Below are 12,736 nucleotides of genomic sequence, written 5' to 3'. Positions count from 1 at the left end.
ATCTTTGGGGAGCATGGTAAGTGAAAGTGAAGCTCTGCTTACAAGCACATAGAGTTATCCATAGAAGTTTAGAAGTATTATATTATAAAGCCATCTAGCACAAGGAAATATGGAATTTGCAAGGGAAATGAGTCCCTTTTTAAAAGATTATTTAGATATTTTAAAATGTCTCTTCTATTGCTGATTTTTCCATTTCTTCATGATGTACATTGATAAAAATCTTGTGTCCTCCTGACTGCCTACCATAAAGTACAGCAATTAGGAAGAGAATAGAGTGGAGAGTCATCCTGTCACTCCAAATCACTTAGATGTGTCTCTGGCTTTACCTCCTCCTTTCTTTAGGATTAAAGCTTTAAGGGTTGACTGGCTATCAGTCCTTCATTAGAACATAGACATGAAAGGTAAGAGAAGCAATTTTCCATAGTACAGCTATTAGAAAAGAGGAAATATAGGGGCACCTGGGTGGCTCAGTTGGTTAAGCGGCCGACTTCGGCTCAGGTCATGATCTCGCGGTCCGTGAGTTCGAGCCCCATGTCAGGCTCTGTGCTGACAGCTCAGAGCCTGGAGCCTGTTTCAGATTCTGTGTCTCCCTCTCTCTGACCCTCCCCCGTTCATGCTCTGTCTCTCTCTGTCTCAAAAATAAATAAACGTTAAAAAAAATTAAAAAAAAAAAGAAAAGAGGAAATATAGAGAGACTGAAATATACAAATGAGATGATCTGCTTGGGCAAAAACAGGCTGTAATGCAAACAAAAACAGGACCTAAGGAGCTCAAGAACTCATATAACAGTATAGGCAGACTACCACCAGCTTAAAATCATTACTTCAAGATTCCTCTAGGGCTGGGGATCAAAAAACTGAGTTCTAGTCTGCTGCTATTACTTACTACAAAACATTCAATATCAATATTTGTGTTATTTATTCTATTGTGGATCAAAGGGGAAAAAACCCTAAAATTTATTGAATGCCTACTTTCTATGTTTCACTTTCCCTATAACAGTCTTGCACATAAAAAATTATCCATACTTTAAATACAAAATTGAGGGTCAGAGAAAATAAAAAAAAAAAAAAAAAAACTTACCCAAATCCACACAACTGGTAAGCAGCAAAGCAGCATTGAAGTCAGACCCCACAAACACAAAAGCCCAGGTGTCGTCTATCCCTCAGGCTACACAATACAAAATTCTGACACCCAGAGAGCACACATCCAATGCTGGTTTCCCTTACCTTCTTTTCTCTAAAAGTCAGTTCATGTCTCTTCTTTTAGATAAACATAGGTAGGTGGGTAGATAGGTAGATATGTAGGTAGGCAGGCAGATGATAAGTGATAGATAGACAGATAGATAGATAGAGATAAGAGAGAGATTATTGAATTTTTTAAATGTTAACATCTTCTCAATACCTCACTTAGCAGTGTCTTTCCCTTTTGTCAAGAGGGCTTTAATAAAACCATTCAACCCTTCTTCCTCATATTCTCAAGATGACTTTTATCAGCTCTGATGTTGTTGAACTGCTTCTCTGGCTGGATGTCTTAAAAGCCAATCAACCAATAAACAAAATCACATTTCATTCAAATTAATTTATTCCAAGTAGCAATAAAACATGCATTAGAGCCTGTAATTGTTTCCAATTGGTGCAATTCCATTGGCTGGATGAGGGTTAATGTTGCCTGTCAAAGCACACCACATAAACTCCAGTTTTGAATATTTGGAGTAGGGGAATACCTGAGAGCTTTATTTTCCAGCAATGTTACTGTCTAGTTCCTACTGCTCTTTTCTTCCAAATCCTTCCTCACTTCTCCTAACACCTTTCCAACAAGTTTTGTCAGGCTCAGCTAGCCAAGCCTGTGGGAATAAATGTTTTAGCTCCACCTATGTGTGACAAAATACTCACATTTCTACAGCACTCCTTCAACAAGTAATCCGAGAATGTGGGATAGGCTGATCAGCAATCCCTCTCTGATTAGTTTGGTGGCAGAATCCAGATGATCCAGATAATGTGGGTGTTGTCAATGCAACACCAGGGTCACTCGTTCATTCATTCATTCATTGGAAGGAAGTTAATAACTACTTAGTTGACTGACACTATACTTGGTACTAAAGTTACAAATATGAGAAAGACACTGTCCCTGTCTTTTAGGAGTTTACATGTTCACTGAGGAGACTAACATATGAGAAAGCAATAGACATGAATATTGTAGCAAGTGCTATAAATGACTTACCAAGGGACTGTGTTTGCAGTGAAGTGATAAGCTGATTAAAAGTGAAGAAAAAGGATTCAAAGAAATCTTAAAAGGAGAACTTTGCAGTGGGTCTCCAGAAAGGGCCAGGAGTTACTCAGGATTGCTTGGGAAGACTAATCCAGGCATATATAAATATGAAGTCTGTGGAAGATCTAAAATAAAAAAGACCATGGTGAGCTTAGGAAATGTGAAAATAATTCCACATAGTTAATACACAGGTTGTACATGGCAACACAGCAAGAAATGATGCTACAAGGATAAGCAGAGGCTGGATCACAATGAACCTTATAAGGCTTGGTAAGAATTTTTGTCTTCATCTATAAGCAATGAAGAATCATCAAAGGCCTTTTTAAAAAATCACATGATCATATATTCATTTCAGAAAATTTTTTTTTGTGGCAGAGAAGCAAGACTGGAAATGTGAGGATCAATCTGGAAACTACTATGATAATCCAGGTAAAAGATGACAGAGGTTACCTGGTGTGCATAAGAGGGGTTACCACGAGATCATGACCTGAGCCGAAGTCGGATGCTTAACCGACTGAGCCACCCAGTGCCCCTGTGTTGCTTGACTTTTATAAATGATATGTATATATCCTTTTAAATAAAATATCGATTAAAAATAACATCTAAAACAACTCATGTTTACACTTACAAAAGTACAAAGTATACACAGAAAAGTTTGGAGCCAACTATAGAATAAGAGAGAAATGGAACACAGAAGGAATTTTTAAGAAGCGTTATGGTGGACTCATAATTTAACCCCTTAACGTACTTTAAGAGACCTAACAGGTATTAGAATTGCTTTTTAATAATTTTTGTTTGTTATATTCTGCTTCTGGAAAACTCTACTATACACTTGTGAAAGAATGGCAATGAAAAAAAAAAGACAAATAATGTCTTGATATTAGGATGAAAAGAATACACTGTGACTTCACATGTACCCCAAGGCATTTTGCGAACTGCCACCATAGAAAATTTTAGCAAGCACTTGAAAACATGGAATTTTATTCTTGGTTGTTAGTTTTGAATAAGCTTTCTAGGCCTTGGATCCTCTAGGTAAGAAAAGTGAGGAAATTTTGGAATACAAAGCCAAACTCTGGACAAAACTAATATTGACTGCCTATCATTTTCCAGGTTTAGGAAAAGCTAAAACTCCCATTTTATTGGGTTTCAGCTGATTTTCTTAATCTCAGAGCTCACCTTTCAGAGCTTTCCAGCCCTAAACATTAATTGCTTCACAATTTTCCAAGGAGCGAAAAACCCACAGGACTAGCTTATTTATTGGCGTAAGGAATCAAGGCTGCTGTTTTAACACTAACAAATTCCATTACAATTCTTTAAAAGATCTGTTTGTTGTTAGCTTACTATGTGCAGATGGTGGTAAAGGGCTTTACATGGATTATTCCATTTAATAATCACGTTGACTTTGAGAATTAAGTATTAAAGGGCTTTACATGGATTATTCCATTTAATAATCACGTTGACTTTGAGAATTAAGTATTAAAGGGCTTTACATGGATTATTCCATTTAATAATCACGTTGACTTTGAGAATTAAGTATTATTAGTCTTTATTTTATAATTGATGAAACTTTTAAACTGTTTTGTCTCTGTTTTAGGAGTTTGATGAGTGGAAAGAGAAAAGGACAGTATAAAAGAGACTCAGTGATTACCTTCAACAGAATTTCATAGCTGAAAAGGACAATGAAGATCAGCTGGATCAATGGCTCTAAACCTTCTGCTGTTTTTGTTGTTCCAGAACCATTTAAGACTCTCTCTCCCAAATGCCATCCCCATCAAAAAACATGCACATCCCTACCTACACATCGTTTCCTGTAATTTCAGGGACCCTGAAAAGTTCATTCCTAGATATTGCCAAGTTAGAGACCCCATGATAATTCCTTTGTTTTTTGTTTGAGGAAAGTAAATTCCAATCTCATACAACTAATAAGTATCAACTGTTTAATCAGAACAAAGCGCAGACCATATCCCAGCCCAGGGCTTTTTCTATCATAGTCTGTCTTTTTGGAAATAGACCAAAGAAAAATGAATTTTTGTAGGTATGGACTGAAGTTAAAAGAGAATTCAACATGGGAGTCCAGATTTTTAAGTAGTCTCAATATTTTTTCTTTTCATATATTTGCATATTACATAAACATGAAAGCCTGCTAGTACAATGAGTCAATTTACTATTATAAATAAAACTCACACCAACACATAAGCATAAAAACTACTGTGCAAACCATCAGTACATACAATGCATTGTTTCAACACAAATATACCACAGAATAATAGCAACTATTTTTAAAATTAATTTTAATTATGAAATAATAAAAAATACATTTTTCCTTTTAAAACTTAGAATACTTGTGCATAAACCTAGTCTCCTCTGACCTTCATCTCAGATCAACCCCTTCCCTCCCCTCCCCAGGGATAACCACCGGATAGCTGAATTTGATTCCCTCCAGATACCTTAAAATATTTTTACACACATAAACAGAGACAAAAAGAAAATATATAACATTTAGTGTGTGTGTTTTATATAAAAGATGTTATACTGTATTTATTATTTTTCATTATATATTTTTCACTGAATATTTGGAGATGTTGATTTATATAAATCTAGTTTGTTCTTTTAACTTGTCAAATAGAATTCTATGATATGGATATGCTAAATTTTAATTTAGCCATTCATCTATTGGTGGGCATCTAAGTTGTTTGGAGTTTTTTAGTATTACAAACAATGCTGCAATAAATATCTTGCCCTTGTCTCCTTGTCCACGCTTGTGTATTCCTTAGGGTGGAGTCCTAGAAATGAAATTACTGGCACAAAGGGTGTATGCAATTGAATTTTAAATTTAATAGATATTGCCAAATCGACCTGTAAGTAACTACCAATTTACATTCCTATTAGAGGTTCCCTTTTCCCAACTCTGGGCCAAAACTTTATATTATCAACTTTGGAAGTTTTATCAATATTTTAGGTAAGTAATAGCATCTATCATCATTTTAATTTGCATTTTCCTGAATACCAGTGAGTTAGTGTCTTTTCTAAATTTTATTGTGTTGTTAGGCTTTTTTCTTTTTTTTTTTTTCTTTGCCATTACCATCAACTGTTAGGTATAAATAAAGGAAATAAGTCATCCTAAACATAGGGAAGTACTGAATAGTTACTATTCACGAAGCTTGACCATAGATGAACATTTATTTAACACTTCACCAATTTCTTCCACCACCCACGCCCAGCTCCCACTTCTGGCAACCACCAATATGCTCTTTGTGTCTATGAGCTTGGCATTCATTCATTCATTCATTCATTTATATCTACATATAGCATTTGTCTTTCTCTATATGACTTATTTCCCTTAGCATAATGCCTCTAGGTTCCCTCCATGTTGTCAAAATGGTACAATTTCACTCCTTTTTTCTTTCTGAAGTTTTTTGTTTGTTTGGGTTTTTTAAATGTTTATTTATGTATTTTGAGAGAAAGAGAGAGAACGGGCAGGGGAGGGGCAGAGACAGACGGACAGAGAGAACCCCAAGCAGGCTCCATGCTCAGCACAAGCCCAATGCAGGGCTCAATCTCACGACAGCAGGATCACAACCTGAGCCAAAATCAAGAACTAGATGCTTAGCCAACTGAGCCACACAGGCCCCTCTCTTTCTCAAATTTTTATTTAAATTCCAGTTAGTCACCATGCAGTGTAATATTAGTTTCAGGTGTAGAATTTAGCAACTCATCACTTATATACAACACCTGGTGCTCATCATAACAAGTACCTTCTTTAATAACCATCCCCTCGGGGCGCCTGGGTGGCGCAGTCGGTTAAGCGTCCGACTTCAACCAGGTCACGATCTCACGGTCCGTGAGTTCGAGCCCCGTGTCGGGCTCTGGGCTGATGGCTCAGAGCCTGGAGCCTGTTTCCGATTCTGTGTCTCCCTCTCTCTCTGCCCCTCGCCCGTTCATGCTCTGTCTCTCTGTCCCAAAAATAAATAAACGTTGAAAAAAAAAATAAAAAAAAAAAATAACCATCCCCTCACGGCACCTCCTCTCCAGGAACCCTCATTGGTCTCTATCGTTAAGAGTCTGTTTCTTGGTTGCCTCCTTTTTTTGCCCCATGTTCATGTTTTATTTCTTAAATTCCACATGAGTAAAATCATATGGTATTTGTCTTTTTCTGACTTATTTTGCTTAGCATAATATGCTCTAGTTTCATCCACATCATTGCAAATGGCAAGATTTCATTCTTTTTGATGGTTGAATAATATTACATTGTGTGTGTGTGTGTGTGTGTGTGTGTGTGTACACATATCAGAACTTATCAAATTTACATACCAGTTCTATTTTTGGTGGAGTCTTCTGGTTTTCTTTATAGAGTATCAGGTCATCTGCAAATAGTGAGAAGTTTGACTTCTTCCCTGCTGATGTGGATGCCTTTTATTTCTTTTTGTTGTCTGATTGCTGAGACTAGGACTTCCAACACTACATTAAATAACAGTAGTGAGAGTGGACATCCCTGTACAGGAAAAACTCTCAGCTTTTCCCCATTGAGGATGATATTAGCTGTGGGTCTTTCATATATGGTCTTTATGATGTTTAGGTATATTCCCTCTATCCATACTTTATTGAAGGTTTTTATCAAGAATTGCTGGTGTATTTTGTCAAATGCTTTTTCTGCATCTATTGGGAAGATCATATGGTTCTTATCCTTTCTTTTATTAATGTGGTGTATCATGTTGATTGATTTGCAAGTATTAAGCCAGCCCTGCAGCCCAGGAATAAATCCCACTTGATCATGGTGAATAATTCTTTTAATGTACCGCTGAATTTGATTTGCTAGGATCTTGTTGAGAATTTTTGCATCCATTTTTATCAGGGATATTGGCCTGTAATTGTCCTCTTTAGTGGGATCTTTGTCTGGTTTTGGAATCGAGGTAATGCCAGCCTCAGAGAATTGGTTTGGAAGTTTTCCTTCCATTTCTACTTTTTGGAACAGTTTGAGAAGAATAGGTATTATAACTCTTCTTTAAATGTCTGGTGGAATTCCCCGGGAACCATTTGGCCCTGGACTTTTGTTTGTTGGTAGATTTTTTATTACTGATTCAATTTCTTTGCTGATTATTAATCTGTCCAAATTTCCTATTTGTTCCTGTTTCAGTTTGGGTAGTTTATACGTTTCTAGGAATTTATCCATCCCATCCAGATTGCCCAATTTGTTGGCATATAATTTTTCATAATATTCTATTAAAATTGTATTTCTGTGGTATTGGTTGTGATCTCTCCTCTCTCATTTGTGATTCTATTATTTGGGTCCTTTCTCTTCTTTTTGATAAGTCTGGCTAGGGGGTTATCAATTTTATTAATTCTTTCAAAGAACCAGCTCCTGGTTTCATTGATATGCTCTACTGTGGGTTTTTGTTTGTTTTGTATGTTTGGTTTTTCTGGTTTCTGTATCATTTATTTCTTCTCTAATCTTTATTATTTCCCTTCTTCTGCTACCTTAAGGCTTTGTTGTCCTTTCTCTAGCTCCTTTAGGTAGGGTTAGGTTTTGTATTTGAGACTTTCCTTGCTTCTTGAGGTAGACCTATATTGCGATATACTTCCCTCTTATGATCACTTTTGCTTCATCCCAAAGGTTTTGAACCATCATGTTTTCCTTTTCATTTCTTTCCATGTATTTGCTTCTTTAATTTCCTGGTTGACCCATTCATTCTTTAGTAGCATATTGTTTAACCTCCATGTATTTATAGACCATAAATGGTCTAAATTTTTCTCTTGGTTGACTTCATGTTTCATAGCATTGCGTCCAGAAAATATGCACAGTATAATATCAATATTTTTGTACTTGTTGAAGCCTGATTTGTGACCTAGTATGTGGTTTATTCTGGAGAAAGTCCCATGTGCACTCAAAAGTAACGTGTAATCTGCTGCTTTAGGATGAAATGTTCTGAATATCTGTCAAGTTCATCTGGTCCATAGGAGCACCTCGGTAGCTCAGTCAGTTAAGTGTCTGACTCTTGATTTTGGCTCAGGTCATGATCTCACAATTGTGAGACTGAGCCCCACATCAGGATTCTCAAGATTCTGAGATTCTCTCCCCACCCCTTTCTCCCTCTGCCTCTCTCTCCCCCAATCTCTCAAAAACAAACAAAAAAAATCCACGTGGTCCAGTGTGTCATTCAAAGCCATTGTCTCCATGTTGGTTTTCTGCTTAGATGATCTGTCCATTGATGTAAATGGGGTTTTAAAGTCCCCCATTGGTATTGTTGGCTCCAGTTGGCTAGTGTCTTGTTGAGAATTTTTGCATCCATGTTCATCAGGGAAATTGGTCTGTAGTTCTCCTTTTTAGTGGGGTCTTTGTCTGGTTTTGGAATCAAGCTTTTAAAATTGTCTATTACGCCGGGAGAGGGAAGATGCCAGCGTAGGAGGACGCTGGGCTCACCGCGCGTCCTGCTGATCACTTAGATTCCACCTACACCTGCCTAAATAACCCAGAAAACCACCAGAGGATTAGCAGAACGGAGTCGCTGGAGCCAAGCGCAGACCAGAGGCCCACGGAAGAGGGTAGGAAGGGCGGCGAGGCGGTGCGCGCTCCACGGACTGGCGGGAGGGAGCCGGGGCGGAGGGGCGGCTCGCTGGCCAAGCAGAGCCCCCGAGTCTGGCTTGCAAAAAGCGGAGGGGCCTGACGGACTGTGTTCCCACAGCAAGCGCGACTTAGCGTCTGGGAGGTCATAAGTTAACAGCTCTGCTCAGAAAGCGAGAAGGCTGGAGGACAAAGGGAAGGAGAGCTGCTGAGCCCCCTGACGACAGAGCTCAGTTTGGTGGGGAACAAAGGCGCTCGCCAGCGCCATCTCCCCCGCCCATCCCCCAGCCAAAATCCCAAAGAGAACCAGTTCCTGCCAGGGAACTTGCTCGCTCCGCGCACCCAACTCTGCGCTTCTGCGGAGCCAAACCTCCGGCAGCGGATCTGACTCCCTCCTGCTGCCACAGGGCCCCTCCTGAAGTGGATCACCTAAGGAGAAGCAAGCTAAGCCTGCCCCTCCTGCCCCTGTGCGCCTTGCCTACCCACCCCAGGTAAGACGCCAGATCCCCAGCATCACAAGCCTGGCAGTGTGCAAGTAGCCCAGACAGGCCACCCCACCCCACAGTGAATCCCGCCCCTAGGAGAGGAGAAGAGAAGGCACGCACCAGTCTGACTGTGGCCCCAGCGGTGGGCTGGGGGCAGACATCAGGTCTGACTGCGGCTCCGCCCACCAACTCCAGTTATACACCACAGCACAGGGGAAGTGCCCTGCAGGTCCTCACCACGCCAGGGACTATCCAAAATGACCAAGCGGAAGAATTCCCCTCAGAAGAATCTCCAGGAAATAACAACAGCTAATGAGCTGATCAAAAAGGATTTAAATAATATAACAGAAAGTGAATTTAGAATAACAGTCATAAAATTAATCGCTGGGCTTGAAAACAGTATAGCTGACAGCAGAGAATCTCTTGCTACAGAGATCAAGGGCCTAAGGAACAGTCACGAGGAGCTGAAAAACGCTTTAAACGAAATGCATAACAAAATGGAAACCACCACGGCTCGGATTGAAGAGGCAGAGGAGAGAATAGGTGAACTAGAAGATAAAGTTATGGAAAAAGAGGAAGCTGAGAAAAAGAGAGATAAAAAAATCCAGGAGTATGAGGGGAAAATTAGAGAACTAAGTGATACACTAAAAAGAAATAATCTACGCATAATTGGTATCCCAGAGGAGGAAGAGAGAGGGAAAGGTGCTGAAGGGGTACTTGAAGAAATAATAGCTGAGAACTTCCCTGAAGTGGGGAAGGAAAAAGGCATTGAAATCCAAGAGGCACAGAGAACTCCCTTCAGACGTAACTTGAATCGATCTTCTGCACGACATAACATAGTGAAACTGGCAAAATACAAGGATAAAGAGAAAATTCTGAAAGCAGCAAGGGGTAAACGTGCCCTCACATATAAAGGGAGACCTATAAGACTCGTGACTGATCTCTCTTTTGAAACTTGGCAGGCCAGAAAGAATTGGCACGAGATTTTCAGTGTGCTACACAGAAAAAATATGCAGCCGAGAATCCTTTATCCAGCAAGTCTGTCATTTAGAATAGAAGGAGAGATAAAGGTCTTCCCAAACAAACAAAAACTGAAGGAATTTGTCACCACTCAACCAGCCCTCCAAGAGATCCTAAGGGGGACCCTGTGAGACAAAGTACCAGAGACATCACTACAAGCATAAAACATACAGACATCACAATGACTCTAAACCCATATCTTTCTATAATAACACTGAATGTAAATGGATTAAATGCGCCAACCAAAAGACATAGGGTATCAGAATGGATAAAAAAACAAGACCCATCTATTTGCTGTCTACAAGAGACTCATTTTAGACCTGAGGACACCTTTAGATTGAGAGTGAGGGGATGGAGAACTATTTATCATGCGACTGGAAGCCAAAAGAAAGCTGGAGTAGCCATCCTTATATCAGACAAACTAGACTTTCAATTAAAGGCTGTAACAAGAGATGAAGAAGGACATTATATAATAGTGACAGGGTCTATCCATCAGGAAGAGCTAACAATTATAAATGTCTATGCGTCGAATACCGGAGCGCCCAAATATATAAAACAATTACTCATAAACATAAGCAACCTTATTGAGAAGAATGTGGTAATTGCAGGGGACTTTAACACCCCACTTACAGAAATGGATAGATCATCTAGACACACGGTCAATAAAGAAACAAGGGCCCTGAATGAGACATTGGATCAGATGGACTTGACAGATATATTTAGAACTCTGCATCCCAAAGCAAGAGAATATACTTTCTTCTCGAGTGCACATGGAACATTCTCCAAGATAGATCATATACTGGGTCACAAAACAGCCCTTCATAAGTTTACAAGAATTGAAATCATACCATGCATACTTTCAGACCACAATGCTATGAAGCTTGAAATCAACCACAGAAAAAAGTCTGGAAAACCTCCAAAAACATGGAGGTTAAAGAACACCCTACTAACGAATGAGTGGGTCAACCAGGCAATTAGAGAAGAAATTAAAAAATATATGGAAACAAACGAAAATGAAAATACAACAATCCAAACGCTTTGGGACGCAGCGAAGGCAGTCCTGAGAGGAAAATACATTGCAATCCAGGCCTATCTCAAGAAACAAGAAAAATCCCAAATACAAAATCTAACAGCACACCTAAAGGAAATAGAAGCAGAACAGCAAAGGCAGCCTAAGCCCAGCAGAAGAAGAGAAATAATAAAGATCAGAGCAGAAATAAACAATATAGAATCTAAAAAAACTGTAGAGCAGATCAACGAAGCCAAGAGTTGGTTTTTTGAAAAAATAAACAAAATTGACAAACCTCTAGCCAGGCTTCTCAAAAAGAAAAGGGAGATGACCCAAATAGATAAAATCATGAATGAAAATGGAATGATTACAACCAATCCCTCAGAGATACAAACAATTATCAGGGAATACTATGAAAAATTATACGCCAACAAATTGGACAACCTGGAAGAAATGGACAAATTCCTGAACACCCACACTCTTCCAAAACTCAATCAGGAGGAAAGAGAAAGCTTGAACAGACCCATAACCAGCGAAGAAATTGAATCGGTTATCAAAAATCTCCCAACAAGTAAGAGTCCAGGACCAGATGGCTTCCCAGGGGAGTTCTACCAGACGTTTAAAGCAGAGATAATACCTATCCTTCTCAAGCTATTCCAAGAAATAGAAAGGGAAGGAAAACTTCCAGACTCATTCTATGAAGCCAGTATTACTTTGATTCCTAAACCAGACAGAGACCCAGTAAAAAAAGAGAACTACAGGCCAATATCCCTGATGAATATGGATGCAAAAATTCTCAATAAGATACTAGCAAATCGAATTCAACGGCATATAAAAAGAATTATTCACCATGATCAAGTGGGATTCATTCCTGGGATGCAGGGCTGGTTCAACATTCTCAAATCAATCAACGTGATACATCACATTAACAAAAAAAAAGAGAAAAACCATATGATCCTGTCAATCGATGCAGAAAAGGCCTTTGATAAAATCCAGCACCCTTTCTTAATAAAAACTCTTGAGAAAGTCGGGATAGAAGGAACATACTTAAAGATCATAAAAGCCATTTATGAAAAGCCCACAGCTAACATCATCCTCAACAGGGAAAAACTGAGAGCTTTTTCCCTGAGATCAGGAACACGACAAGGATGCCCACTCTCACCGCTGTTGTTTAACATAGTGCTGGAAGTGCTAGCATCAGCAATCAGACAACAAAAGGAAATCAAAGACATCAAAATTGGCAAAGATGAAGTTAAGCTTTTGCTTTTTTCAGATGACATGATATTATACAGGGAAAATCCGATAGACTCCACCAAAAGTCTGCTAGAACTGATACATGAATTCAGCAAAGTTGCAGGATACAAAATCAATGTACAGAAATCAGTTGCATTCTTA

The 12,736-nt window shown here is 39.0% G+C and overlaps 1 long non-coding RNA gene across 1 annotated transcript in view; it reads right to left on the bottom strand.

The window, feature by feature from the left end:
- Nucleotides 1-1,736: 1,736 nt before the first annotated feature.
- Nucleotides 1,737-12,736, bottom strand: part of LOC147578358 (uncharacterized) — a 121,328-nt gene continuing 110,328 nt past the window's right edge. The window contains exon 6 of the long non-coding RNA XR_015254247.1: nt 1,737-2,393. This is a non-coding gene — a long non-coding RNA (uncharacterized LOC147578358). The remainder of the gene's footprint in view (nt 2,394-12,736) is intronic.

This window comes from Puma concolor, chromosome C1 (genome assembly GCF_028749965.1).
Source record: "Puma concolor isolate L17-30 chromosome C1, mPumCon1.1.hap2, whole genome shotgun sequence".
Lineage (NCBI taxonomy): Eukaryota > Metazoa > Chordata > Mammalia > Carnivora > Felidae > Puma > Puma concolor.
The sequence above is the reverse complement of the archived record's forward strand: the minus strand, read 5'-3'. Positions and strand labels throughout refer to the sequence as shown.